The following is a 27,723-nucleotide window of genomic DNA, read 5'->3' on the forward strand; positions in this document are numbered from 1 at the left end:
GAATTTAAGTAATTAGAGGTTTGTGGTAATACTTGCTTTTAGTTTCTCAAGAACAATATGATTTTTGGCAAAATAAATCATAAAAGTGCTGTAGACTTCCATGTCTACGCAAAGAAACTGAAAGACAAGGTCATCCATTCAACTCAGCTTAAAAAACAAACAACTTTTCCAAACACAACAAAAGGATTTTCTCCCATTCCACCCCCACTGAATCCTAACCCCTTTGTCTGAATTAACTTCTTTTTGTCTATGTAAATTGAATTGAACTAATTCAATCTACATTGCTTTAAGTCTGCATGTCTTGTACATAGACAGTAAGAGAACAATCAAAATCCGAGTGGAGGGCAGGGCAGGGGGGGACTAACTCGGTTTTCTCTCTCTTTCTTTCCCCTTTAGCCTCCTGTGACTGCCCTCCAGAAACCTCAGTTCAGATCTGCTCCTTCTAGCTAGGTTTTTGAAAACTTTGCTTGGAAATGTGGTTGTCTCCGCCATCCTTTGACCCCACTGCTGGTTCCAGGTCTCCCCTTGACCCCAGCTCAACCCCTTTTGCTTCTCTCAGCCTCATTTCTGAGACCTTAGGTCACCAAAGATGACAAGCACTTCCAATCTCCCTGCCTTTTACCAGCCCTTACAACCCTGAAATAATTTGCCTCCAAACTCCTTTTCAGAGACAGAAACCCAGTCAGACACGCGAGGGATCGGTATTGTATTTTGTTCTTGCAGGCAAGTGCCCGCGGCAACATCTGTTTGTAGCAACAAGATTGGGATGTTGTTTTGTGCTTCTTTCTGGCCCATTCTGGCTCTTTCCTGGGTGTATTGTCTTCTCCCGAGGGTCACCTCCCAGTTTTCTCAGTGGGCTAAGAAACTCCTAACTAATTACCAGACTTCAATGCTTAACTTGACCGGCTGCGTCAAAGAAAAAGAAACCCATCTCCCCCGCACTACAGATCTATAATTCATCCTCCATAAAAAGTCAATATTGGAGCAAAAATGACATTTAAAAATCATAAAATAAGTAGTCTGGTATTTACCTAAGATGTTCTTTTCTTCCCTTCGTTTTATATGGCACACACTGTATTGTTTATTTTCTTTGGAGAGATGATTCTCCTGCTTCCGATGACTCCTGGGTAGGGCCAAAACAAGACCACCAAGAGAAGCCAGCAGGACAGCTCAGGAAGAGCCTTCCTGCACCACCCCTGGCAGTTTTGATCTAGGAAAACAGGGTATCTTTAAGGACTCTACCAGGCAACTTAGCTTTTTCTTGATTCTAAAATTGTGCTGTAAATTTTTATAGCTTTGCAGATTAAAGAAAGATTAAAACCACAAAGCACACATTAATTACAAACAGCTCACCAGTGGCAAATATATTTAGCTCCCTGGAAGGGCGGTGAGAGCAGCCCCAGTCCTGTTCCTCCGGAAACGGGGAAGCTCTGCCTCCTCCCTCGCACAGTCCCCATCAGAAGGTGCCCGCGGGCCAGGAGACACCGACAGGAACCTGGGTCTCTCTTGCCAGGAAAATTGTGCCTCAAAGACCAGAGATGCAGCATGGCAGTGTGACTCCGACAGGCCTCTGTGCCAAAGATTCTGCCCATCCCACTCAGAGTAAAATTAGTGTCACAGATAACAGCCTCTAGAAAGGAAAGTATTTTGAAAGTCACAACCTTCTTGACACGAATTTTGCACAGCTCTCCTGGTTGGACCTAGAAGGCACTGACAGTGAGGTGTTTGGCCTCCTATAGGAAAGTATTTATCAATCAAATGGGAGAGGAAACAGAGTCTGGAAACCTAGGTCAGTGAGGTCAAACTAGTCCCCCAGAACCCTAAATAAGGACTAGAAACCAACATGGGCTGAGCTGTTGGCCAATTGCACAGATTTAGAATTCAAAATAATTTTCTTTTCTTCAACAGGATTTATTGAGAACTGCACTAAGCAAGTAGCAGCAGACCAAATTTAAGTGTGCTAAAAGCTAACTGGGAGAGGTCGGAAGACAACTGTGTACTAATAAGGGGCTGGGGATTTAGCTCAGCTGCATAAGCGCCTGCCTTGCAAGCAGGCAGTCGTGAGTTCGATCCCTGGTACCGATAAAAAGGAAAAAAGACAAAAAAAAGAAAGAAAAGAACTGTGTACTAATAAATCGCACACGCTGATAATAATCTGCACACCTAACAGTAAACTTAGTAAAAGACGCATTGCCAGGAATCGCTCAAAAGACTTGGCCTCACTTTGAACACGTTTATCCCATTGTTCTGGTCACTTTCTGGAGCGGCCCTAGAAGTCCTGTTTCCTGAGTGTCTTTATAAGGTGATGAAAAACTCAGTAAAGGCTGTGGCTGAGAGCCATGGAGGAGAGGCAGGCGGTAAAGACACACACAGGCGAATCTTCATGCCTTCCTTCCTCAGGTCCAGCGCGATGTAACTTCCGGCTCTTTTCATGTCAAAACGTCCTTGAAAGGTGCAAATATTTTTCTTTCAGTATTTAATCTGGTGACTTAATTTACTCTTTTTTTTACTTTGTGAAAAATAAGATTTCTTTAAAAATATGAAAATAACAACAGTTGATATCCTCTGTGGCATTATCTTCAGAGTACAAGACATATACTCAAACAAGTTTTACAAGCAGATAATACCACAAAACTTTCTTTTCAATGAATTAAAATAAACTGATCATATAAATGAGACAGATTAGAATATTTATTAATATGCTTTTGAAGCAACAGAATACATTATTTGGGAAAGTATTGGAACTTTTTTCGGTCTATATCTACCCTACTTTGCCCTTCATTTGTACACATATATACACATGTATATAAAGATAGATACACAGATACATATATATATATATATATATATATATATATATACAGTGATACCTTGGTTCACACACTTATTTTTGTCCACAATTCTGGTAGCAAACTCAATTGAACAAGAACCAAATCAAACTCAGTGGTTGAGGGGCTAGAGATTTAGCTCAGTGGTATAAGTGTCTGCCTGGCAAGCGTGAGGTCTTGAGTTCAGTCCCCAGCACCAAATTAAGTGATTGCGTCCATTGTAGAACTTATGGGGAAAATTGAGTGAGTTCTCGTTTAGCTAGGTTTACAACTAGAATTGTGGAAAAATTAAATTTGTGAGTCAAAGTATTACTGTGGACATTTCCCCACAAGGTCAACATTGAAACTAACCATTGATTTGGTTCATAACCAATTCAGTTGGCAACCAGAATCATGGAAAGAATTAAGTTCAGAACCAAGGTACAGAATATATTAGTATTTATGTTTAGTGTTTCTCATACAAAAGAAACTATGTGATATTTAAGCTTACATGTCAAACTTATTTTATTTAACATTGTGTTCTCAAGTAGCATCTACTTACCTACGAATTTCTCAAGTTTATGCTTCTTCATGGGAATGTAGTACTCTACTGTGTATAAATGCCACATTTTCCTTATCCATGCATCTTCTGTTGGACATGTACACTGCGTAGAAGACCTAGTGTTTTGAATCTATTCAGGACATTGAGGCAGCTACAATAGTGCAACTAAAGGAATAAAAGAAGACTTTCAGAGCAGCTTCAGAGCAAGGCAAGAATGACAAATAAGCATTTTTTAAACAAGGGGCAGAATTTTGAGGGAAGTTCATTGCAATGTGTCTTTTACTGCAATAAATTGTTCTTTAATATAAATTAAGCACTTACTGTATTTTTGATCACATTAACTATAAACACACTAGTGTGTGTGTGTGTGTGTGTGTGTGTGTGTGCGGGGGGGGGGATGTTGTGGTCCATTTCTAAGTTAAAAAAAAGTAATAGCAAAATCTGTGCCCCGTTACCATGATGGTTACCTAATGGCAGCACAGGAAGTAATTAAACTACAATTACCAGTGCACTTGTTCAGGCAGTAAGGCCGCCAAGAAAGCAGGGGAAAGTGCACAACGCAACGAAATGTGCATTCCTTTACACCTTTCCTATTACTTTGGAATAATTTGTTAAGAGACAAATGATTGATGCCCAAACTTGGAGGCTCATGCGCTGAGAGCCGCGGGAGAAGGATGTGTAAAACAGGAGGCTTCTCCCAGAGCTGAAAGGATGCACCCGCTGAAAGGCAGCAATCTGGGCATGGAGCTACCGGAATAAGCCCCACTCTCGTCCTGCACACATGCGAAGACCACTTAGGTGTCTGTTTTCTCGTTGACTCATGATTTATTAAAGGGAAAATGTTTAAAATTTTCTAGTGGTAGGTTTTTGTTTTTGTTTTGTATTGTTTAATTTTAAATGTGAGTTTTATTTGTTTATTTTTTTTCTTGACTCAACAGTCCCTCCTTCACAACAGAGCCCCCACCTAGCTACAGGCTGAGTGTGCGTGGGTGTAATTACACCTGCCTCTCTTCCTGCTCCGCCAGGGGAAGAACACAGGGTCACTAAGCAGCAGTGGGCTGCAAGCCTTATTCTGCTGGCCTCCACATTTGTCATGGCTCCTACAGTATTTCACCTTTTTCTCTTTAATGAGCTCTATGTCTGCTTTGTGCATACCAAGACTATGTTATTCTGGTGCATGATGTCATAACCTTGAATCTTTACGACACTGTTGTATGCTTTAGTAGTAGAAAATCTTTTCTTGAGCCCAACACCTCTTTTTGAGTCTGCACCTTATTTAGGTGATATTAAGAACTTGATCCCTTCTGTCCTGGTTACTTTTTTCTTGTTGCTGGAATGATATATCTGACACCCAAAATGAAGGAATGAAAGATTTACTTAGCTGTTTGTGGAGGTTTCAGTCCATAATCAGCTGGCTCCACGGCAGGTTGGTGTGGCTGAGAGGAGACACATCAAGACAGCAGCCAGTAAAAGCAGCCAGAGTTTAGAGTGAAGTGTTTCAAATTCTGAAAGAAAAAACTTCAAACTCAGATTCATGTACCCTGCAAAACTGTATTTCATAAATTGTTGGAAAAATAAGATTCTTCCATGATAAAGAACAGTTGAAGGAATTTATGACCACCAAACCAGCTTTACAGAGAGTGCTGAAGGATGTTCTAGAGAGAGATAAAGATGACTATGGTTCCAGAAACAGCAGCAGAGGGGGATCACCCAACAGGACAGGCAGTTGAATGAATGGGAAATGGGAAATGTGGAGGACCAAAAAAAGGAGGATAGCATTGTAGCAATGAACCAGTGGACGCTAGTTGTAACCATTAATGTAAATGGCCTTGATTCAGCAGTAAAAAGAATCACAGGGAGAATGGACCAAGAAACAAGATCCATTAATATACTGTATACAAGAAACACATTTAACTCAAAATGAAATTCATAGACTGAAAATCAAAGAAGAGAAAACAGTTGTTCCATGTGACAGGAGACCAGAAAAAAACCAGGGTAACTTGCCCATTAACCAGAGTGGATAAAAAAGATATGGTATTTTATACAATGGAAAACTACCCAGCTATAAAGTAGTATAAAGTAGTAGTATGTCTTGTAGGTAAATGGATGCAACTGAAAGTCGCGTTTATGGGCAAAACAGTTTGAACTCATATGAGTGAACACTAGCATACAAAGCAGAAGGAGTTAGCGGGATCCAAAAACATAACAGATATTATAAAACTGATAGGGGAGGAAACACCCAGGAGGGGAGGGTGATAACCAATGTTGATTTCTTACTGTCTCATCTTGAACTCTCGTAATGTTTTCACAATTTTGTTAGGTTTGTGTTGTAGCTTGGCATAACTAATGCCATCTTGTACCCTGCATTTGACCCAGAAGAGTGAAAAATTACTCAGGGTACAAGTCCCATATGAGAAAAGCAGAATGAGCTACATCCACAAGAGAAAAATTAATCTGCTCAACAAAGAAGCAGGATACAGGTGTCAACCAAAACTTAATGTAAGATTCTAGCTGAATTGTTTCCAATAGGATGTCTTCTTGTGGTTTTCTGTTTTAAAAGCTCTGTAACTTTCCAGTTCAGTGCCCCTCGTTTGGACTCTGAAACAGGGGTCCACAGATGGTCACTAAGCTCAGCTAATAAAATTCTAAATTTATTAATTTGGCTGCTTGGATTCCTATATTGTTCATGAACCCCCTTCAGTTTGGTTCTGTTCTGTCTTGTTTTGTTAGATTTTACTGTGTCTGATGGTATGGACAGCTATTTTGAACATAATGGGATATATTATGGTAATCATGGTTGGGTTTCCTATTATCTTGTTTTGAAGTCCTATAATGCTTTCATTCTTTTGTGTAATTGGTTTTATTCTCCTCATTTTGTTTGATTTTATTACATGTAATGGTATGAACAGCTATTTTGAAGAAAATGAGACATTTTAGTAACCATTGTTAATTTCCTGATATCTGGTTTTGAAGTCCTGCAATGCTTTCATGCTTTGGTTCTGTTTGGTTTTAGTCTCTTTTCTATTATTTGATTTCATTGTGTATGAGGCTATGGACAGCTATTTTGAAGAGAACAAGAGACACTATGGTAGCCATTGGCGACTTCCTATTGTCTTTTTTGGAAGTCCCATAATGCTTTTATTCTTTTTAAAATGGGTTTTATACTATTTTGTTTTGTTTGATGGTATTGTGTGTTAAGGTATGGACAACTATTTCAAAGAAAATGAGACACTATGGTAGCCATATTGATTTCCTGTTGTCTTGTGAAGTCTTGTGTTGCTTACATTGTTTTGTTCTGATTTTTTTTGTTCTGCTTTGTTGTGTTTTATTCTCTTTAAAATTAAAAAAAAAAGCAGCCAGAGCAAAAGGGGATGGGGAAAAGAGAGCCTCTTCTCCCTTATAAGCAGGCTACCCACCCCCAGGACAAGTGTAGCACTCACACAACCTCTGTGCCCTCCTCTTGCACAGGACTAGGATTCTACAAAGTAAGGATTCCGGCTTCCTGCTGAGTGTCTTAGTTAAACTTCTCAAGTTGACCCAATGTGTCGACCATAATGCCTTCTTTCATACTGACTTCATTTGCCAGTACATTTGTACCCATTTGTTTATTTTTAATCTTGAGTCACTTATTTAAGAATGGCTCTTGTCTAGAGCCACCATTTAAGTAAAGCTGAAAATGTTCTTTACTGGGTCATTAAGGTCATTTATATCAACTGGTACGGTAGTCTTTTTCCTCCCATATATTTGATGTATGTATTCAGTTTTCTTAATTTTTCATTGCTTGGGTGTTTAGTTTTGTAAATCACAATTCTGTGATTTGAGGTCTGATTTCTCACCTGTGTGCTTTGGGAGTTTCTACCGTAGAGGCAAAAGTTTCACTTTTTTACAAATTCATGACAGAGTGCTGAGTCATAATTTTTAAGTTCTTGATAGCAACAGGTTTCAGATAAGTTTCCCATTGCTACTTACGTCTCTATTTTTCTTACGGAGCCTTTATATCGATACTGCACTAATTCATTTTTATTACTCATTGCTGAATTTCCCTGGACCAGCTCTATTTAAGAGCTGCTTGTGGATGAGAGGGAAAACTGCGAGGAGTCTTCCAGCTGGCAGCTTCGGTGACCAAAGGCTGCTCCCCTCCCTGCCACCCAGATGGAGGTTGCTGTCCAAGATGGCATGTCTGCGTGCTTCTTTGTGTGGTCCCATCTCTTCTACTGCTCTGCACTAAATCAGATCCAGACAGAAGACACAGAATTCTGCTTCAGAGAAAGAGCTCCGTGCCATCAAGAAATATTTTCCTTTGGCATTTTCTGAGACCTGATACCACCAGCCCGCCTCTCTATTCTCCCGCATTTCTTCCCTTTCACTTCCTCCCACCCACACACCTTCTGTTCCTTTTCACGTCTCTTTCATATATTTTGGAGTCTGAAGGCTGCATCTGTGTGTTTGTTTTTAGCTTTGTGCACACGAAAAGGAGATAGTTAAATAATTTTCCTTTGTGTTGTTACAGTGATTGCCAAGAAAAGGAGAAAATGTTAATTTACACAGCCGTCTCTACCAGAAGTTTCTACAAGATCAACAAGTCCAGGCAACGGGACAGACACCAGGCAACGGGACAGACACCACTCCTTTTGCTTCCCTGCCCCCACCCACATGCTCAGTTTTCAAGTTTCAGTTTAAACACTCTGGTCTTACATCCCATAGGACTTCCCAGCATCAAGCCCAGTCCCTGCACCTGCCAGCTCTCCAGGACATATTTTCTGAATGAAGGCAATTGTTCTGACTATTATTCGTGAAAAGTGGCTAATTTTATTGTATGTTTTTTGCAAGTCTTGTTGTAGTTGAAATTGCTTTAATAGTAAAGTACTTCAGAACTTAGCAGCTTGAAGTGTACACGTGACTTTTACTATTTCCAAGGAAGACAGGGCTTGGGGAGGTAGGACCGTGGGCATAGGATCATGGTACATGAGAAGGCAGGGCATGGCCTGCTGAGGAATCCTAGAGCCACACACTAAATCTGCCCAAGCCAATCCCGCTGTTCGGGGAGGCAAAGCTGAGGCTCGTCCACCAAGGAGAGCAATGTTGGAGGCTTAGGCACAAGGAGTAACTCTCACCAGCCAACCTCATGCAGAAGCCAAAGCCGTGGGCAGTGGGAGATGCGTAGATGCTAAGGGGCACTGCCTTAGTCTATTTTCTATTGTTATAAAAATATCTAAGATTATACAACTTATAAAAGAGCAAGATTTGTTTCGTTTCATGATTCTGGAAGCTGGGATGTCCAAGATGGGCAGTTACATCTGGGGAGGGCCTAGGTGCTTCAACTCAGGGCAAAGGGGAAGGAAATGTGAGTGTATCTGCAAAAGATGAGGCACAACGGGCAGCCTCGCTTTACCACAAACTGCTGTCACGGCAGCTCCTTCGTCCCCCGAGAGCAGAATTCACTCAGGGAGAGCGGCATTAATCCATTCATGAGAGCTCAAGCCTCGGGAGGCAAACATTTCCCACTCAGCCCCACCTCCCAGCACTGCCGCACTGAGGAATTCAAGTTCCAATAAATGAACTCTGGGTGATCAGCCAAGTCATATGGGCACGGAGTGAGATTAAAGGAACATCTCTAGACTCCCTGAGACAACACCTTTCTGCCCAAGACCCCAGGGAAAACTAGTGACACCAGAGAGCTCCACGAGTCCCACAAAGATTGGAGACTTTTTGACCCTGATTGTGGGGTGCTCCAAAGGGAAAGGTGAAAAATGGTCCCAGATGACACTTCTCAGGGTCCTAAGTGGAGCTCCTGAAGGTAGTGTGAGAATTAGAGGAGAGGGTTGGTCGCCACTGAAGATAATGGGCTAGGGTGGAACAGTAAACTTCAGATGTAGGTAAGACATCAAAATAAGGACACCGTGGAAGCCAGAGCACAAATGGAACCGGGGAGAAAGTGAGTTGTCCTAGCAACAGAGATAAGTCTCCAAAGCAGGTTAAAGCTTTGCACCGTGAGGACAAATGGAGCTTTCTGGTGATATCTACCCCATTAGGACACTTGAGGAACACTGTCTGCGATTATTGTGTTTCCTTAAAAAGAAAGAGAGAGAAAAAGCAAAGCCGCTTCAGGAGAAAACTAAAATGTGTTATAATCAGTAAAAACATGAACAGGAAATTTCCCGAAGGAGCATTTGCAAGTGATAGGCAGGATTAAATTTCTCTCACTGATTCTTGATTTTGAACTTCTTAGGTGCTCAACCCTGCACCAACATTAAGGTGACATTTCCTTTTATTAAGTAGAGGAATAAAAATATAATATGTATAAAAATGCTGCAGAGTAACGTACTTTTTCACTTTATAGTAAATTACATGGTAGTAGTTTAAAAATCATATGGCTTTCTCTCCCTTCTGTGAGCTTATGAAATTCCAACTCTACCTTTGCACTACATTCAACTAAATTCCATTGTCTCAGATATTAAAAACTACGTTCTTGAATTTCAAACCAGATGACAGGAAAATTTACAGCAACAGAGACTGAATATGCTCATGTTAAGCTAAGTCTGTGTCAAGGGTGCTGTTTAGGTTCACTTATTTATTCTGAAGCTGTTTGTAAGGTGCCTTAGTCTGTGCTAGGCCCTTTCCTAAGATTATAACAATAAACAAATAAAGTTTGTCTTCTAAAGTCCATGGGGAAGAGGGATTAAGCAAGTAAACAAACCTGACACTCTGAGATGACAATGTTAGGGTCTAAGGTGTGGGAAAGGATGCGACTGGGCGGGTCTGGGTTTTCCATGAGGAGGGAAGAGTAATAGGCCTTCAGAGGAGATACCAGAGCTGAGATCAGACCAAGCAGTCTACCCTTCTAGGATCCAGAGAAGACAATATTAAGTGGACAGATGAGAAGAGCAAAGAGCTGAGGGAAAAAAAGCTGATGAGGTGTCCCCACCTAGGGACAAAAATGACCCATTGGGAGAAGCAAGTAGCAGCGGTGTGAGATGGAGGTCATCGTCCCGCCTCATCTGCAGGTCACTGGTAAGAGACATGGATTCTGAAAACACCCTGAGACACAGTTGGTAAGAAGGCGCCCCTCCCAGGTTGCCTGGTCACTGTAAATTTTGCGCAGAGTCAATTTGCCTTGCGTATGAGCCAACCCTTTCCTCAATGCTGGCTCCCAGTCTCACAGGGCAAATACAGAGATCAACAGAGCTGCCCTGTAACTCCATTGCTGAGGAGGGAAGTGGGTGTGGCTTCACACCAAATTCCCTGATGAATCTAAACTTCCCAAAATGCCAGTCACAGCAAGTGGTCCCTGGCTGGCCTGTTCTCCCCTAGTCAGCTCTAAAACCTTCCTGGTGATGCTGCCTATGCATGATCTGACTGAAGAAATCTAGTTCTTGGGGACTCCCTGCCTGGCTTCCCACTCACAGCCCCAGCCAAAGTGAACTATGTTTTCACAGACATGTGTTCACCCAGTAAACACCCATTTAGCCACCGCAGAACATCTGTTTTCCGCTGTACTCCAATGCTGGGAGTGCTGATTCTCAGATTTACCCTTTGATCTTGATGTTACAATTCCCCAGTTACTGGAGCTCATCTTAGCTCTCACTCATGCTGGAACAATGCTATACTTGGCTCCAGTTCTCTTTGAAAGGACTTTACAGCAGGTCGAGGACTACAATCCCACTCTTACCTGGGATAGAGTATGTGATTAAGGACTACTCAGCTGGGCCAATCTGGGTGCCAGTTAGGGCGCTGTGACATACTACAGCGAAACATTGGACAGGAGCTTTAGTTTCAGTTTCTTCTCTAAGTTTCAGTTTCTTCCTCTACTACCTACAGAGAAACGATTTCAACTTTACAGGGTTGTTGTAAAGAAGAAGTGATGTATGTAATAAACTACATAAAGCACCTGTTACACTGTCTAGCCTTATAAGCACTTAGTAACCATTTACTTTTACTTCTTTTGATGTAATCCCCAGAGTCTGCCTTTTGTTTGTACCCATGTTCACTCTCTAGTCATTCTGCGTCTAGGGCCTAGGAAAATGTTCTACACAGGTGTGTTGGTTACTTTTTTCTCGTTGTTGACACAAAATAGCTGACACTCAAAGTTAAAGGAGAAAGTTTATCAGCTCACAGTTTGTGGTGGTTTCAGTTTATAATCAGCTGGCTCCAATGCAGGTTGGCATGGCACGGGGGCAAAAAATCATAGTGGCAGAAGACAGCAAAAGCAACAGAAGTGAAACAGAGGAGCAAGCCTCTTTTCCTCCCTCATATGATATGCAGGCTACCACCGCCTAGGGCAGGGGTAGCACTCACAACTCCAATCCCAGCACTAGACAATGAACCAAGTGCAAACTCTAGATTCAGCTGCCTCCGAATAGCCTGTATGAGCCGAATAGATGTTAGATGTGAACCCCCAGATCACAATGCACACTGCACACTGCAAGAGGGAGAGGTGGGTGTTGGGGTTTGGCAGTGGAGGTAAAACAGCAAAGAGAATAGATACCCACAAAAGGCTACTCTCTGCCAGGCACACTTCTCAGTGTAGCTCTCAATAAGCTTAAGCATCACCACATCTCCAGGAAGTGGATACTATTAAACCCATTTATTTTTCAAAAGAGGAAACAATGGCACTAAGAGTTTAAGAATTTGGAAAAAAGTCACTCAGTCCATAAGTAGTAGCCCTGATATTTGAACCTGAGAAGTTTAGTTCCAAGATTATGTTCTTTATTTTTTTAATTAATTAAGTTTATTGGTACATTTAAGTATACACAGTAATCATATTTATTATAGGGAGTTTGCACCTTTACATGATATAACTTAATTCATTTTTTTCCCATTCCACTACCCTCCCTTAAACCAAGGTCATGTTTTCAACCACTATGCTGATCAAAAACCAAAGTCAGATTACAAAATGTGTTTTGCTAATTCTTAAAAAAACTCAAAATGTAGAGGTTAAGAAGTGAACAGTCTGATTGCTTCCACGATCAACATAAAGATTTAAGGTGGTTTAAAAATTTTGCTGAATGTGAGGAGTTCAGGGCAGGAGACAGAAAGGTATCCCAACTAGAGTCTGTTAGAGGAACAGGAGAGAGGAGGAAGCACAAAACCTGGGCTTCTCTGATGCATCAGGTTAAAAGGAAGAAACAGAGCTTTTACAAAACCATCAGAGGGGAAAAATATCAAGGAGAAAATGGTCCCATTAATAAATAAGGAAGGCAACATAAATCAATGAAGATCTTTCAGTGGCTGAACTCCTCGACTCGCTTTTCAAAATTGAATTTTAAGGAGAAGAGTACAGGTCGAAGCCAGAAGAAACTGAGTAATACCTTACTTGGGAAGCAGATACAGTACCTTCCTTGGGAAGCTACCAAAGGAAGCAAATGAAAGAGATACCATTTTCATAAATCAGGGAATATGCAATAGAAAGCAAGCAGGTGAAATGCCAAAGGGAGATCAAGTCATGATGGCAGACTGTGTACATCTATGGAGCACAGTCTTCTATGCCAGTGGGCATTGTCTCTACCAGTCCAGACTCCAGCGATGCCCCCTTCCCCATTATCCATTTGTTTTATATGCACCTATTGACTAAGTGATTAAACCCTTCCTTTGTCCATGAGGAGCCTGCAGTCTCATAGGGAAAGCTGATGTAAAAAGAAATAACAAGCATGCTACGTGCAAAATCCAGTGTAGAAAAATCTGGGGACATGAAGAACAGGAGGACATGAACTCTGCCAGGAGCAGTCAGGAAACACTTCACCAAAAAGGGTCTTTGAGCTGAGCTGTGAAAGCAGAGCCATATGCCAGAGCAGAGTGGTAGAAGGAGCAGGAGAATGGCTTGGGCAGTTTGAAAGGACACAGAGGCAGAGGGCAGAAGGGCAGAAGATGAGAATGGAAAGGCAGAAGAGGCTCATGGCTCCAAAAAGGCCTCATGCACTGTGTGTCTCATGATGGAGATCAATGGAAAGACTTCAGATGGGAAAATGGTTTGATCACGTTTAGTTTTAGACAGAAACACAAGGCAGGAAAGCCATTAAGGACACCTGTGAAATAGTCTAGGAGTGGGCCTGACATGACCATAGGAACAGGAAGAAAAATTATTTGAGACACTTAGAAGATTATGTCAAACGCAGCACAGATGCACGATAGAGGAAGGCTGAAAATTGTCCACTGGGTTTGGCCACTAGGAGACTGTTGGTGACCTTCACTGGAGAGGCTGAAGGAATAATTGGGGCAGGTAGAAGCTCCACTGAGTGATTAATAGGAAATTAACATCTGGATACAGAAGTCTGACTGTACAGGGGGAAAGACTGAAGACCAAAGCATATAGAGAAGGGGTGCCACCATGGTTAGTTCTAGATGGAGGGGAACAGCCTGTGGAAAAAGAAAGGAAGAGCTGGGGTACAGCTCAGTGGCAGAGTACTCACTCAGCATGCTCAAAGCCCTAGATCCAGTCCCTTACACTGCAAAAACAAAACAAGCTTGGTAAGGTTGCAACTGAGAGGGCTGAATGGTAGACCAGAAAGAAAAACCGTACATGAGACTGAGGTGAGGATGCAGATGGCTTCCTGGATGGAAAGGAGGTGAAAGTTATACTTTCTGTGAAGTAAGATCTGATAGAGAAGTTGCATGAAGGTTCTGAATCAGTATAGCTGGCCAAGCAATGACCCATAAATGAATAAAAGGTCTGTAGAGCTCTGTGCAGGGCCTAGAGAACTCTGTGAGCAATGGTAAGACATGTTTGAGTAAACTCCTTCGGAGATGTTCCATCACCCTGCACAGTGCAACCCCCCATGCTCTGATTTTTGACTTTTGGAGACCATTCTTCCCATTCCCAAGGGTGTGAGATTTACATGAGGAGTAGCCATGGTTTTTCCACCTGATAGCACCCTCAGAGGCCACAGTTCATGAGGCCTGGAGAAAGAACATGCATCTCTTTCTATTGATCAACTTTCTATCTCTAGGCCGAAATACTTGACATGCACAAATTGAAGGAAGATTCCTCTTGGCTCAGGGCTTCAGAAGTTGCAGTCCATGGTTAGCTGACTCCAACACAGAGCATCAGAGCAGAAGATTATGGCAGAGGAAAGTGTCTTACCTCATGACAGCCAGAAAGCAGAATGAGAAGGAAAAGCCAGAGGAACAGGGAGGGTACAGGACAGGGAGGGGATTTTCCAAAGGCATGCCCTCAGTTCCTCCAAATGGGTCCACCTCCTAACTGCCCATTCAGCTATAAGTTCATTAATGGGTTGGTTATCCTTGAGGAGCACAGTGCCTCATGTGACAATCACCTCTCTAGGTTTCACCTCTGAACACTGCTGTATTGGAGATAAAGGACTCAATACATGAGTACATGGGGAATATTTTATACTTATACCGCAGGAACCCAAATTGGACCTGAAAGCTCTTATGTCCCTCTACAGTTTCTCAGACTGTAAATCCAGGAGTTACTGGTGGTACATTCACATGGTGGGGGGACAGAAAGTGAGCTAAGCTAGAAGAGAAGAACGGGAAGAATCACAGGAAGAAGCAGAGATCATGATGTAGGAGGAGCTAGACTTCTCCACTCCACCCTAATTATAGGTCTCTCTGAACTTTTTAGCTGATCTCTGCACCATTCCTCAGGTTGTCTGATGAGAGTTTCTGTTCACTGCAACCCAAAGACTTTTCATTTATGTTTAGTTTTCAAATATTTCTCTTTTTAATTTAGTTAAAACAATGATAAATGTAGATTGCTGCATTCATCCGTATCTCACAGCATTTTTAGCTTATAACCATTCTATCGTTTGCCTCTGAGATGTGCCACAAGGCCATGTGCCAGACTGTGGTTCTACTAGGAGGTGGCAGAAGCTGTAAGAGGTGGGACCTATTGGAAGGAAACCAAGTCACTGGGACAAGTCCTTGGAGGTAATATGCAACCCCCAGCCTCCTCCCCTCTTTCTTTCACTTCCTGAGTACCATGAGCTGACCAGTTTCTTCCACCATGTGCTCCAGTCGTGAGGTACTGCCTTGCCACAGAGCCAAAAGCAATGAAGTCAAGCAGTCATGAACTGGAAAGTCTGAAACAGTCAGTCAAAATAAGTCTTGCTTCTTTTAAGTTGTTTATTTTGGGTATTTGTTACAATAATGGAAAGCTGGCAAACAAACAGGAGAACAAGAGAGGGGCAAAAGATAGAGCTAAAGAGATGAGGGAATCCAGCAAGGGTCTAGATTACTCATAAGCAGTGGTTATCAAGCTCGCTAAACAAAAGAATCACCTAGAAACGCTGTAATGTCAGTCCCTGGCCGCTGCACTCCACTTGGGGCCTGGTTACCCATTTGGAGTGAGAAAGATGACTGTGATATACATCTAGAAGAGCCATCTAACAGCTTGGAAGAAGGGAGAACCTTGTGAGAGATGGAAGTCTTTCAGGAAGAGCAGATCAAGGAGCAAAAGAGGGAGGGAGCTAGAAAGAGAGAGGCCAGGCAGAGGCTGGATGCTGGAGACTGGTACTCCAGAAAGTGGTCAGTCTTACAGGTTAGGTTAGTAATAATGGGGTTGGTTGTGGAGAAGGAAGGACAGAAAAATCTGCTACATAAACAAAAAGCTGCAAATAAACAATAGGCGACTGAGCCAAGAGGAGCCTGCAGATGAGCAGCAGGAGGGTGGATGCGACCTGGCTGACAGCAACCAGGAAACTGAAATTTCAGACAACAGACAACAGACCAAGTGATCCTCTTTTTCCTAACACACGTTCATACCCCACAGAGCAGTTTTCTGTGGCGCGTCCTAAAGGGAGGCCTTGGGATAGAGGCCAAGAACACAGGCTGTGGATTTGGATATGGAGCCCCCTTCTGGAACCCCCTTACTTGTGACCTCAGTTTCCATATGTAAAACCCATGTGCTTTATCATCTATGCAAATGAGTAAGGTAATATCACTAAGGTGGTGTCCAAAACACCGAATCGATCCTCATTCACCGAAGAAAAAGCTCAAAGTTCAGAGAACAAATTTTTAGTGGATGAATAGGGTGAGGTGATGGAAACTAAATGGGGATGGATTTAGAGGAAGGAGAGGCAAGACAGTCTTTATTTTGAAAGCAACCAAAGAGGAGGGAGGTGAGGAGCCAGAGGGAGAAGATGAACGCACCCCAATCTGTCTAGTGGCATTACTTTTGTACTGCTGCTGTAACACACTACCAGCAACCTAGGGAATGAACACAACACAGGTTTACTGTCTTATAGTTCTTTAGTTTGAAACCTAATACAGATCTCACTGACTGGGCTAAAATGAAGATGTCAGATGGGCTATGTTCCTTTCTGGGAGCTCCAGCGGCAAGTCCTTTTCCTTTTTCTTTCCTGCATTCCCTGGGCTCCTCCTTCCACCCCCAAAGCCAGTGACATTGCCTCTCACTCACCAGTCTCTTTCTGACAACAGCTGGGAAACACTGTCTGCCTTCAGGGCCCCTTGCAACAACCTGGGTGCTCCAGGATACACTCCCCATCTCAGGATCCTTAAGTTGATGATGCCCCCAATTTCCTTTAGCCGTGTAAAGTAACTCTTTGAGTTTGAGGGGAGGCACAGGAAGGATATGGTGATGATGGTTCTGTCTGCCAGAGACTTGGACAAAAAATCTGGCTGCAGCTTCTGTTTGCAGAATGAGACTCCTGCTATGCTGCCAGTGATGAGGAGTCAGAAATTCACTCAGGGTTGCAAATGAAATGGAGGCTCTGGGTCATTTTGATATCTGTGCACGGTTCCGCTGAGGCAGAGGGCAGCGGGGTCAGGAATGAAGGATGCAGAGGCAGTCTTGGTGTTCACCTCGGGGTGCATCTCAGACCACCTGACTGCAGTGGGGATGCTGTGTAGGGGCTGGGAATTGACTACAGAACTGGCAGAATCAATACTGTGCCGAAGGTGAGCATGGGTTTGCCCTTCAGGTTGTTTGAGTCTCCTCCACAGCAAGTACCTTCCGCTGCCCAGAGCTGCAAACTCTAGAGAGAATGCTTTTCTGCTGCAAAGTTAGCTTTTCCTCTGCACCGCACCACCCTGCTTCCAAGCTGGTCCCATCAGAATCTGTCTTCAAGAGCTGCTATTTGGAATGTAATATTAGATATATGCGTGAATATATATGGAAGTGAGTGGTAATTAGGTAAAATGTCTTTCTCCCTAGATATATTTTTATTTTAGCAGGGAACTGCTAATGTTAGACTTTTTGTAGTCCTGCATAAACAAGAGAGGATAAGGAAAGGCACCAGGCACACCTCCCATGGAATTGGGGTGGGGGTAGGTACCCATGGCAATTCTGATCATGCAAGAGTAGAACCAGTTCCAAAATAAATAAAAGGCACCGCACCTCCCTGCCTGCCGCTAACAATGCCTTTGAAGCTGCGGCTTCCAGCAGCTCTGTCCCCAGCAGGTACTGTCTTGCTATAGAGCTTCACACCGGAACACCCTCACTTCCGCCTCTCATGTTGATGATTTTGGAAACTATTCTGGCCAACTTCCTGTCAAATCTCACCAGAGAGCCCTGCCACAAAGGAAGAAGCCCAGTCGTGGGCATTATTTTCAACCAGACCTGACAACCTACTGAGCGGGTACAGAGAAAGGAGGAAGTAAATATTGCCAGTTGAGGGGCTGGAAGGCTTAATAGGTACTCTCCATATTTAACTTTTGTGATTCTGCCATCTTTGAAACATTAATAAGCTATTGGATGACATCAAGCAGGAGGAATCTCCATGCCATGCGTAAAGGAGCCTCCCTCCCTCCCAGGGACCTGGCAAGCAAGTTTTTATATTTTTCTTGATGACCCTCCAACCTTTGTCAGACACAGGGAAAGGTTCTCCATGGCATAGACAAGTTCCCTCTCACTGATTGGAACCGTTTATCCAGGCATCAGATATTATGTTTCCCCAGGACAGCGCCAGACCATAGCTAAGAATTCTGACCATCAGCTCACCCTGTCAAACCTGCCTCTGATGGCCTCATGACAGAGCCCTTGTGCACAAAGTTTCTAGACTCCAGCTCACTTATTTGTAATGCAAAAGCAAGTGTCTCCAGCCTTATCCTGGGAGTGAGGCTGGTCTCTGGGCTTTTCATTGAGCTGTCCCATGGAGGAGGAGCTGTGGCTCACATACAGCGGCTCTTTGGAGATTTAGTGGAAAGAAATGAGGCAACAGTGAGAAGTAGGAAATAAGTGGCGAGCCCCATCGGTGCTGTTTGCAGAACTCAGGGATGGGCTTGGTTGCAATCAGTGGTTGCCCATGGAAGGAAACTCCTACTGTTCAGTGAATCTGTGTGCCCAATTCCTAACCAGCTGGTCCCCCCAAACAGCAAGGTACAACCAAATGATGGCTGAGAGCCTTACCTCTGCACCAAAATGAAAACAAAATTTTCAAACCAATGGAAGACAGGAAGGAGAAATGCTGGGCCAAAACAAAGAATCAGAAAAGAACCTATAAATGAACGGAGCAGTGGTGCAGCAGTTCTCCTAGGGATATACCCAGGAGCTGTTCCACAAAGATCTGTATAGGGCTACTAATAGTAACATTGTACATAAAAGCCAAAGAGGGAAAACAGCCCAATGTCCACCCATGGCTTTTATGCACAATGTTACTATTCACAGCCCTATAGGATCTTTGTGTGAACAGTATATCCACACAGTGGAATATTATACAGTCAGATAAAAGAATGGGGCACTGATATATGCTCACTATATCGATGAATTTAGAAAACCTTATGCTAATTAAAAGAAACCTGACACACAAGGCCAGAAATTATATTATTGCACTTATTTAAAATAGGCAAGTCCATCATTATAGAAATTAGTTGGTGGTTGCAAGCAGCAGGGGAGGGATTAAGTGACTGACAATGAGTATAAGGTTTCCTTTTGGGATGATGGGAATGTTCTGGAAACAGATAGTTGTGATGACTGGATAGCTGTGTGTACATGCTAAAAACCCACTGAATTATTCATTTTAGATTTTAAATTATATGAGTTATATCACAAAATATTTAAAATTTCAACATCTCTGCAGTAAAAGGCAAGGTCTATAAGGAACAAAGTGACAGAAATGGAAAGTAAGCAGGGCCAGGTTACAGGGCATAGCTCACTTGCACATTCAACACAATTTTATAAGCACCTACTATGCCAGGAATGTTCCAGATAGAGCTCAGGATGGAGAGAAAAGTGTGGTTCCCACATTCTTGAAGAATAAATACTCAGAGCAGTGGAAATGGTCTTAATAAAACATAATACAAACCACTAAAGGATTATATTGGATGAATAGATTAGATAGATGGATAGATGGATAGATAGATGACAGGTCGATAGATAAATAGATTTAAAATATGGTTAAGGTCTAAATTTTTTAAAATGCATTACAGTAATGTATTACATTGCCAAAATGGTGAAATAAATGTGTTCAAAGTAAGGGGGAAGGCTTTGAATATTTTGAGGTGTATTATAGGCAATGTATCTTTTCCTGTAATATATTTTTTAATTTGAAGATTCATCATATGCTTTAACAGTCATTTATCAAACATTCATGATAATTTCTGTCAAATAAAAATCATTATTCACCAAATCTATCTCAGTGCAATTTCTGGCTCCCCAAAGTCAAAATGGCCATGAAAGGTCAACACTTTGCATTAATTCAGGACATTGAGGCAGCCAGAACACCATAACAAAGATACTCATGAAAGAGAACTTCCAGTATTGTTTGAGAAAGTGGCAAGAATGACAAGATGAGTGTGTTTGAGGGGGACTAACTGCGTTGGGTCTGTCACAGTAATAAATTTTTAAAACTTAAACATTCACTATGTGTTTTGATCACAGATAGACAGAAGGTAGATTATACAGCTAGAGATGGAAAGAGAAGCCATAAAGACTATTTAAGAGTAGAATCTGCAAATACCTTACTACATATTTTTTTCAGTAAAACTTTGGGAACGTTACTATCTTGTCTACTTTTCTCTCTTTACTGGGGCAAAATACTTGGTACCCAAAATGAAGGAAACGTTTATTTAGCTCACTGTTTGTGGAGGTTTCAATCCACAATCAGCTGGCGCCAAGGCAGGGTGGCATAGTACCAGGACAACACTTCAAGGCAGGTAGCCAGCAAAAGAGTCAGAGCAAAAAGGGGAAGAGTGTGCCTATTTTCCTCCCTCATGTTGTACATAGGCCACCAGGGTGGATGTAGCACTCACAAAATCATTGTGCCCTCCTCTTGCACAGGATAAGGATATTTACAAAGTGAGGATCCTGCTGAATCACTTAGTTAAACTTCTACACTGCGCAACTTGATACAATGTATCAACCATAACAATTACAAATGAAGTATCAAGAGTATCTTGTTATCTGAAGTCATTTTGGGTTTTCTCAATCCTTATAAGAATTTCTCCTTGGGGCTCCAATGGTAACCAAAGAAACAGTGGTAGAACTATCATACTTAGCACTGATGGGCCAGGCCAGAGTGGGTGATCGGCTCCTACCCTTTGAGCATTCATAGGATGAAGAGACAACTGCTAAAGACGATATCAGTGAAGCCCAGACCGGAGTCACAATAGGAACCTTGCCCTCGTAGAGCCAGGACTTGAACTCAGCATGTCTGCTTGCCTGGACACCCACTATGCTGTCCATATTTTTTAAGGGAACCATCATAAACGAGTGACAGATAGCGCTCTGCCTGGAAGGAACCTACTTTCACATCAGAAGTACCTACACAGAAGAAACCACATCTCAGCAAAACCTCAGCAAAGAAACCTCAGAAAACACAGTGTGCTCTGGGCGCCCCCCTTGTTCCCAACCAAATGATGCCAGGAATCGCCAAGGCCACACAGGGCTTTTTGGTCTTCAGGTCACTATTGGCCACCGAGTGACACTGCAACTATGTACGTACTTGGCTCCCGCTCAGTGCACAGCGCAGGGCAGACCTCTAACCTGCCTTCACTCATGAGACTCCTTTGTTGAGTGCTGGCTCAAGGGCTCTGGTGTCACCTACTCTGTGAGTGGGCGGAGGAGGGAGGGTCAGGAGGGGCCTTCAAGCTTGGACCCCATCTCAGCCATCCACAGAAAGAACCCCAGCCTACTCCTCTGCTTGGTTCTAGGTCACCTCAAACAAAATATGTCCTCTCCAGAGTTTTAAATATAGAATTTGAGGGGTGGGGCCTTTTGCTTTCCAAATATCCAGCTCATTTCAGGAACTCAAATGCCCACGCCCGACACTTACTCAGCTTCCTGAAGAAGCCCTGGAGTGTTCTGGTCTCCACCGCTGAACATCCTGACACTGCTACCCCAGAACCTCTGCTTCTCTTTCCCGTTTCTGTCCTTCCCTTTCTGTTTATTCACCAACCACTATGGCCATCCTTTGCCTTCTCCTTGCTCATCTTCCCTCTCTCCTCTTCTGCTTCTCCAGTCCTTAGCTCACAGAGGTATTACAGAACCACTAAGTTAATATTTTAAAACATGGGAGACCATGGGCTCCTGAGTATAAACACATATATGAAGAAATGCTACATAACTGACCCAATTTCTGAAAGAGCTTCACTTGGGCTCAACCCTCAAGCGAGCTGAGTCCACTGAGATGCTAAGCATTTTCCCTCATGACCTTTCTGGTTTCTGCACTTTTTGTGTTTTCCTAGTATCTTTTAGCTTGCCCTCTGAGAGAAGTACAGAGCAGAATAAAGACAGCAAGTGATGATAGTACCCATGCATACCTTGTGCTTTGCATCTGCTAAGCTTCATGAATAATGGCCTGCATAATCCCTCAGTGACTCCGTGGGTAAAGATATCACTGAGTAAGGGTATGAATCATCCCATTTAAGTGGAAGAAGAAATAAGGCATGAAAAGTTGAATGACATCCTCCTGGGTGTACAACAAGGGGAAAGCCCAGTCTCTCTGACCTCAAGTATTGTGCATCTATTGCTTTGCTACAACTGCTTCAGGGGAAAGAGAAACAGACCTGTAGAGCGATGAAAAGTAAGCAAAGAGATGGTCAAAGGCAGGAAAGAAAATGGAGATGGGAGAGGGTGTGAAGAAGGAAAAACATAGCTATGGGGACTGGGTCAAAATCTGCACCCGTCACTTTGAAAGAAGATCCCAAGCTCTGATAGGGAGGAAATAGAAAGTCATCATTTAGGCTGACGTTCTGCTAGTGGTCATGCTACCTGGGTACAGAGGTGGACAGCTGGGGGGGGTGGGGAGTCTGTGTACCCTCCAATCAGGAGTCCCACATCTTCAGATTCAACCAATGACAGATTGAACATGTGATTAGGTCCATGATGGTTATATATATATACTGAATGGTTACAGATGTTTCCCTTATCATATGCCCCACATAATACAGTATTATACTAGAGTGACTATTTCTATAGCATTGAGGTTGTACTAGGCACTCTAAGTCATTTAGAGATTATTTAAAATATGTGGGAGGATATAGGGAGATTCCATGCACAGACTATATCATTTTATACAAGGGGACATGATGTATCAGAGGAGACAGTCACTTCTGGAAACACATTTTAGTAAGAGACAATGAGAACAATGTCAGATCTCTCTTCCTTACTGGCTGCTAGACTGGGTTTGAGCCCTTGTGCTTAGCAATGTGACAACTCAAACCTGTAGAACCATGGTTGTAAACTCTTTCAGATTCAAAGTAAAAGTAAATATCAGAAAGGGTTCAGGGGGGACTCAGATTCTAGACATACACAGCCGTTTGCTTGGGTGGTTAAAGACCCCAAGGAAAGAGCAGGCCATCCACTCTCTTCCTCTGTGAGGATGAGCCTGGCTACCAGAGGTCCACAACTCTAGGGTTGCCCACGCTGACCACAGCAGCACCCTGAGCCTTGGGAGTGGCCTGATGGGCTCTCAATGCCTTCAAGGGGAGCAGGACAGGGATAGCATGGTGAGGACCTTGCAGCCTCATGGTGGTCAGTGGCCAGCAGTGCATCTGTCATTTAGGTGGTATCACAGCCTGCTTCGACCAGTACTTGGGAACTAAGTGTCCTCTTGGGTGGAAAGAAGGGTTCTGGACTGTGCGGGTTTGTCTTCAAAAGCCTCCCTATTCTCCTATTTTAGTACTCACAAGTGAGGCTTTAGGAATTTAGGAATACTTTTTCCTCTATCCAAGAGGCATAGGAGAAGCTTCTATTCACCAAAACTAATCCCCTGCTCTTGTTCTGGAGTTTGTCCAAACCGCACTGCTAGGAAGCCGGTGAATTACAATTCGGATCTGCTTGTTTCCAAAGCCACTCTCTCCTGGAACAGCACTTGTCAATCCTCACTCCGCATGATTTGTTTACATTCCTGCCCTCCCATCAGACCGTGAGCCCCTGATGACAGCGAATCGTGTACGTTGCTGTCTGAGTGCAGCATCTTGATTGTTAACAGTGCCTTGAAAGCTAATGAGACAAGACTTGGCCTGAGTTGTAAAGAATGGGTAAGACTAAAACAGGTTGAAGTTGCCAGTCAGAGTCCCCAAACTTTCAGCATGTCTCAGAATCATCTACTGGGCTCAGTTCAGATACAATAGGACTGAGTAGACCTGGGAACCTTCACTGGTCATGAGCACAACCAAGAATTCTGATGAGTGGATCCTCAGACACACTGCAGGAAGACTAGCTCCAGCCTCTGGGACCCTTCGTGGTCTCTTTCTCTTCTTATTCCACTCAGATATTTTGTTACACTGTTTCCTAAGCTTCCAGGGCATCCCTTAAGCCTTCTGTGAGTGATCCCAGCTAAAACCTGCTCTCATTTCTCTGAATTTCATACCATTGTGTCTGAGCTTCTGCGCCTGTGCACTTGGTGCTCAGCAGTGGTTAAATGGCATGCCTCATTCCTCCCCTGAGCTTCAGACACCCTGACTTGGGCAGAAGAGGAGGGGCTTACAGGACTTGTGTATCTTGTGTGTCTTTGGGCAGATAGGATATTGCCTGTCTGTGACTCACAGCTGTGTCTCCCCAGCACTGCTGATAGAAGCTCTTTGGTCAAGGTTACACCTTCTCCCCAGAGACAGGAAGTCCATGCAAGGGGACAAAGGACAAGGTCCTCTTGGCTCTGAATGTCCCTCTTTGAAGGATCATACAGCCAGGAACTCCATGGGAAGGGCTGCATCCTCTACTGCAGATCAGCTCTTCCCTCAGCCCATCCTGCCTCTCTCTGGGGACTTCTCCCAAGGCCAGGCACAGCCCAGCATGCATCTGCAAGCCAGGCTCAGAATCCAAGAGCCAGTGTCTGGAGAACGGGGCTCAATTCACATCCGCTGTGTGCCACACACCAAGCCAGGTGGCTCAAATGCAGAGCCTCACCTGTCTCTCAGCAAGTTCCAAAGGTGGACCTCATCCTTTTAATGGAGCTAAAGGCTTAGAGTGGGTCCCAACTAATTTACCAAAGATGACAGACATGATCAGAACAGCAACATAATTCAAATCTAGCCCCATCTGACTCCAAAGCTCCTTCCTTCAACGCAGGAAAGAACCATGGAGTCTGTACATCTTTCTTAGCTTTTTTTTTTTTAGCAACAGTTCTGATACTAAATAAATACTTGTCAAGAAAATGGTTAAAGAATAGACAGATTTTGAGATCTGGAAGGCGAGAACTACAACTTAACACTGTGGCAATGTCCCCTCCAATTGGTGCTACCTTGGGCACCTTGACCAGCCCGTTGCCAATAGCCTGGTGGCTGGAGCTGATGGCTATTGATGTGAAATGCTGTTTTGTCTCTCTTGAAATATAAACTGGCCAGCAGTCTAATTTCCTTTCATGAGTCTAATTTTATTTTAAACTGAGAGTCTGTGTAAATGCCTCTTACTTAGATTCAAAGGTAGTACTCGCTCCTTAACCTTCTTCACATGTCAGGGCAGGAACACTTGCTGTTCAGGGGCACATAGCTTGCCTAGATGCTCAGCTATCGCTACTTAGATCGTACCACACAGCCCCAAAACCTCAGTCCAGCAAGTACAAGTGACTGAGGAATGCACCCAGAGTTCTAGGTGGTCTTCAGGAAGCACATATGACTGTGTCTATTCTTGAGGGCCACCTCACAGGACTGTTAGCTCATTCTGCTCTTTTTAAGAAAAAAAGAATACATATCAGACCCAGATTCAGGAGTCGACCCTGGGACTGACTAGATCACGAGGGATCCATCATTACCTGTGATTTGGCTGGTGTAATGTGTCCATTTTATTACAATTATTCGTTGCAGAAGGGAGAGCATCTTCAGCAAAACTGTCTGAGCCACCTCTACTCCAGTATGCACTAGATCGGAGGCAGCTCTACAGACTTGGGGAATGTTAAGTGGGTTGCTAACAGAGATATGTGCAACCACTTTGCCAGCTAATGAGGCAGCCTAGAAACTGAAGATCACCCAATAACCCCCAAGACAGAGACTCATAATGTTGACTCCAGGGGGGGACAACGCAATGTGATTTGATGCTGTTTATTCAAAATAATTTCCCATTAATACGGGTTCTGTGCAACCAAAACAAAAAAGCAGAGTGCCTATGGAATCTCCAGGTTATATTTTCTTCTGCCTTCAAAATGAACCGCTCTCCTGTCTTAATGAAAATGCTATTCAATTACTATGATTTTATTAACAAGACAAGTGTAGTTATTTAGTGTGTAACAATGCAAGAGTTATAATTCCAAGGGGATTGTCAGATGCTAATTCTAAATTCAGAACACAAAGCAAATTTTTATTAGCCTTTTCCCTGCAAAGGATACTTCTACTCTGTGCTGTAACAATATTTGGATTTGGTGCCTGGTTGGTTAAGGTCTTAAAGGTTGTCATAGTTGTTAGAGCATTGTAAGATCATAAAGGATTCAACAGTTAAAAGTGATTTAAACAAAACCTAAATTGGGATTTTTGACAACATGAAGCAAGTAGACCCAAACACATTATGTTACATGTATTAGATGCCTTTTGTCTTTGCATAGGATTATAGATGGCTAAAGAATGTAGGCTAAAGTCCCCCAAGCACATTGCAAGCTCCCAAACCATGACTTAGGCTTGGGCAGAAGAGAAAGGAGGAGTTTATAATTGGATACAATTTTAAATATGCCTAAACAGGACTTTTTAATAACTGAGTGTGAATTTTAACTCTCAGAATGGATATTTTTCTATAGATGAGAGTAAAAGACATTGAATCTCTCAGAGTACTTAGTAAGATGCAGTGAGGAATATTTTTTCAAAGATACTAAGCAATAGGTTGAGGGGAAAGAAAGTCATTTCTTATTTTTCTCTATCGGATTCAGTGTATTTTATATACAAGTTACAGAGTCAAGATTCAATACTACTACAAAAATTTCCTTAACAGCTCATGTGTGTGAAGCAAAGTGCTAGGAATACTGTGAGATAATAAAAGAGGAAAAATACCTATCACAGCCCTTATAACAGTTATAATTAAAAGTGGAGCCATATCAGAGGAGCTAGATAAGAAACAGGCACATTTTGACAAAGATTTTACATTTCTGGATAGAAATTTTCATAGGTGGATCGTTGTAGGATTCAGTAGTTTATAGGCAAAACAGTAGAAACATCTTAATTTTCTTTTTTTACTTAGCACATATCTATAATGCAGTGTAAGTAGAAATAAGTAACTGCTATAATCAAATTACAAAATAATATGTGTTCTGGAAGAGGATTTCAGGAACTCTAATGGAAGAATAGCATTTGGTCTTGATTGTGAAAGATTTTAGCAAACAGAAAAGAGTAGGTAAGACATTATGAGAACAAAAATGTCATGGGCTCATTTATCTTCATAATGAACTGGTCGAACTTGGTCTTTATTATTTGTAAACAAATCAGGAATCTATCCACATGTGACTAGTTGGGACTTGTAAACTCTCCTCCCTCTCTGTCTCTGTCTCTGTCTCTGTCTCTGTCTCTCTCTCTGTCTCTCTCTCTCTCTCTCTCTGTCTCTCTCTCTTTCTGTCTCTCTGTCTCTGTCTCTCTCTCTCTCTCTCTCTCTCTCTCTCTCTCTCTCTCTCTCTAGACAGAAAACACCACTTAAAACAAGCTTATGGACATGTACCTCAGTTTCTCCATTGAAAGCCCTGTGTCTGGGAACTCCACTTGCTTCCTCTTGGCCACCAAGCAGTCTGAAACAGCTGTAGTCACCACGGACTAGCGTCCCAAGATCCAGGCTTTCACTAGATCCTGGAAAATTCAATTTGCTTTAAATCATATTTCAAGCCATCATAGAATGTTTTTCCAGCTCATTCTCTATCTTAATCTCCTGACTTATATTCTTGTCATTCTTTCCTGAATTCTGATGTCCCTTTTGGACACCTTTCTTCTAAAATCTGTGGGATTTATTGTGCTGCTGACTAGTGCCACAAAGGATTTGATAGAGAAATCTAATAAGATTGCACACTCCTGGTGGCAGAGGCCCTTCCT

General features: G+C 42.8%; 1 long non-coding RNA gene across 1 annotated transcript in view; it reads right to left on the reverse strand.

Annotated features, from left to right (window-relative positions):
* Positions 1-208: 208 nt before the first annotated feature.
* The window catches only part of LOC134471881 (uncharacterized), a 102,155-nt gene continuing 74,640 nt past the window's right edge, over positions 209-27,723 (reverse strand). The window contains exons 2-3 of the long non-coding RNA XR_010041587.1: positions 3,370-4,874; positions 209-2,444 (exon numbers count right to left, since the gene is read on the reverse strand). This is a non-coding gene — a long non-coding RNA (uncharacterized LOC134471881). The remainder of the gene's footprint in view (positions 2,445-3,369; positions 4,875-27,723) is intronic.

This window comes from Cavia porcellus, unplaced genomic scaffold, assembly GCF_034190915.1.
Source record: "Cavia porcellus strain 051 isolate PalLab524CR breed Dunkin Hartley unplaced genomic scaffold, mCavPor4.1 scaffold_20, whole genome shotgun sequence".
In the NCBI taxonomy this organism is placed as follows: Eukaryota; Metazoa; Chordata; class Mammalia; order Rodentia; family Caviidae; genus Cavia; species Cavia porcellus.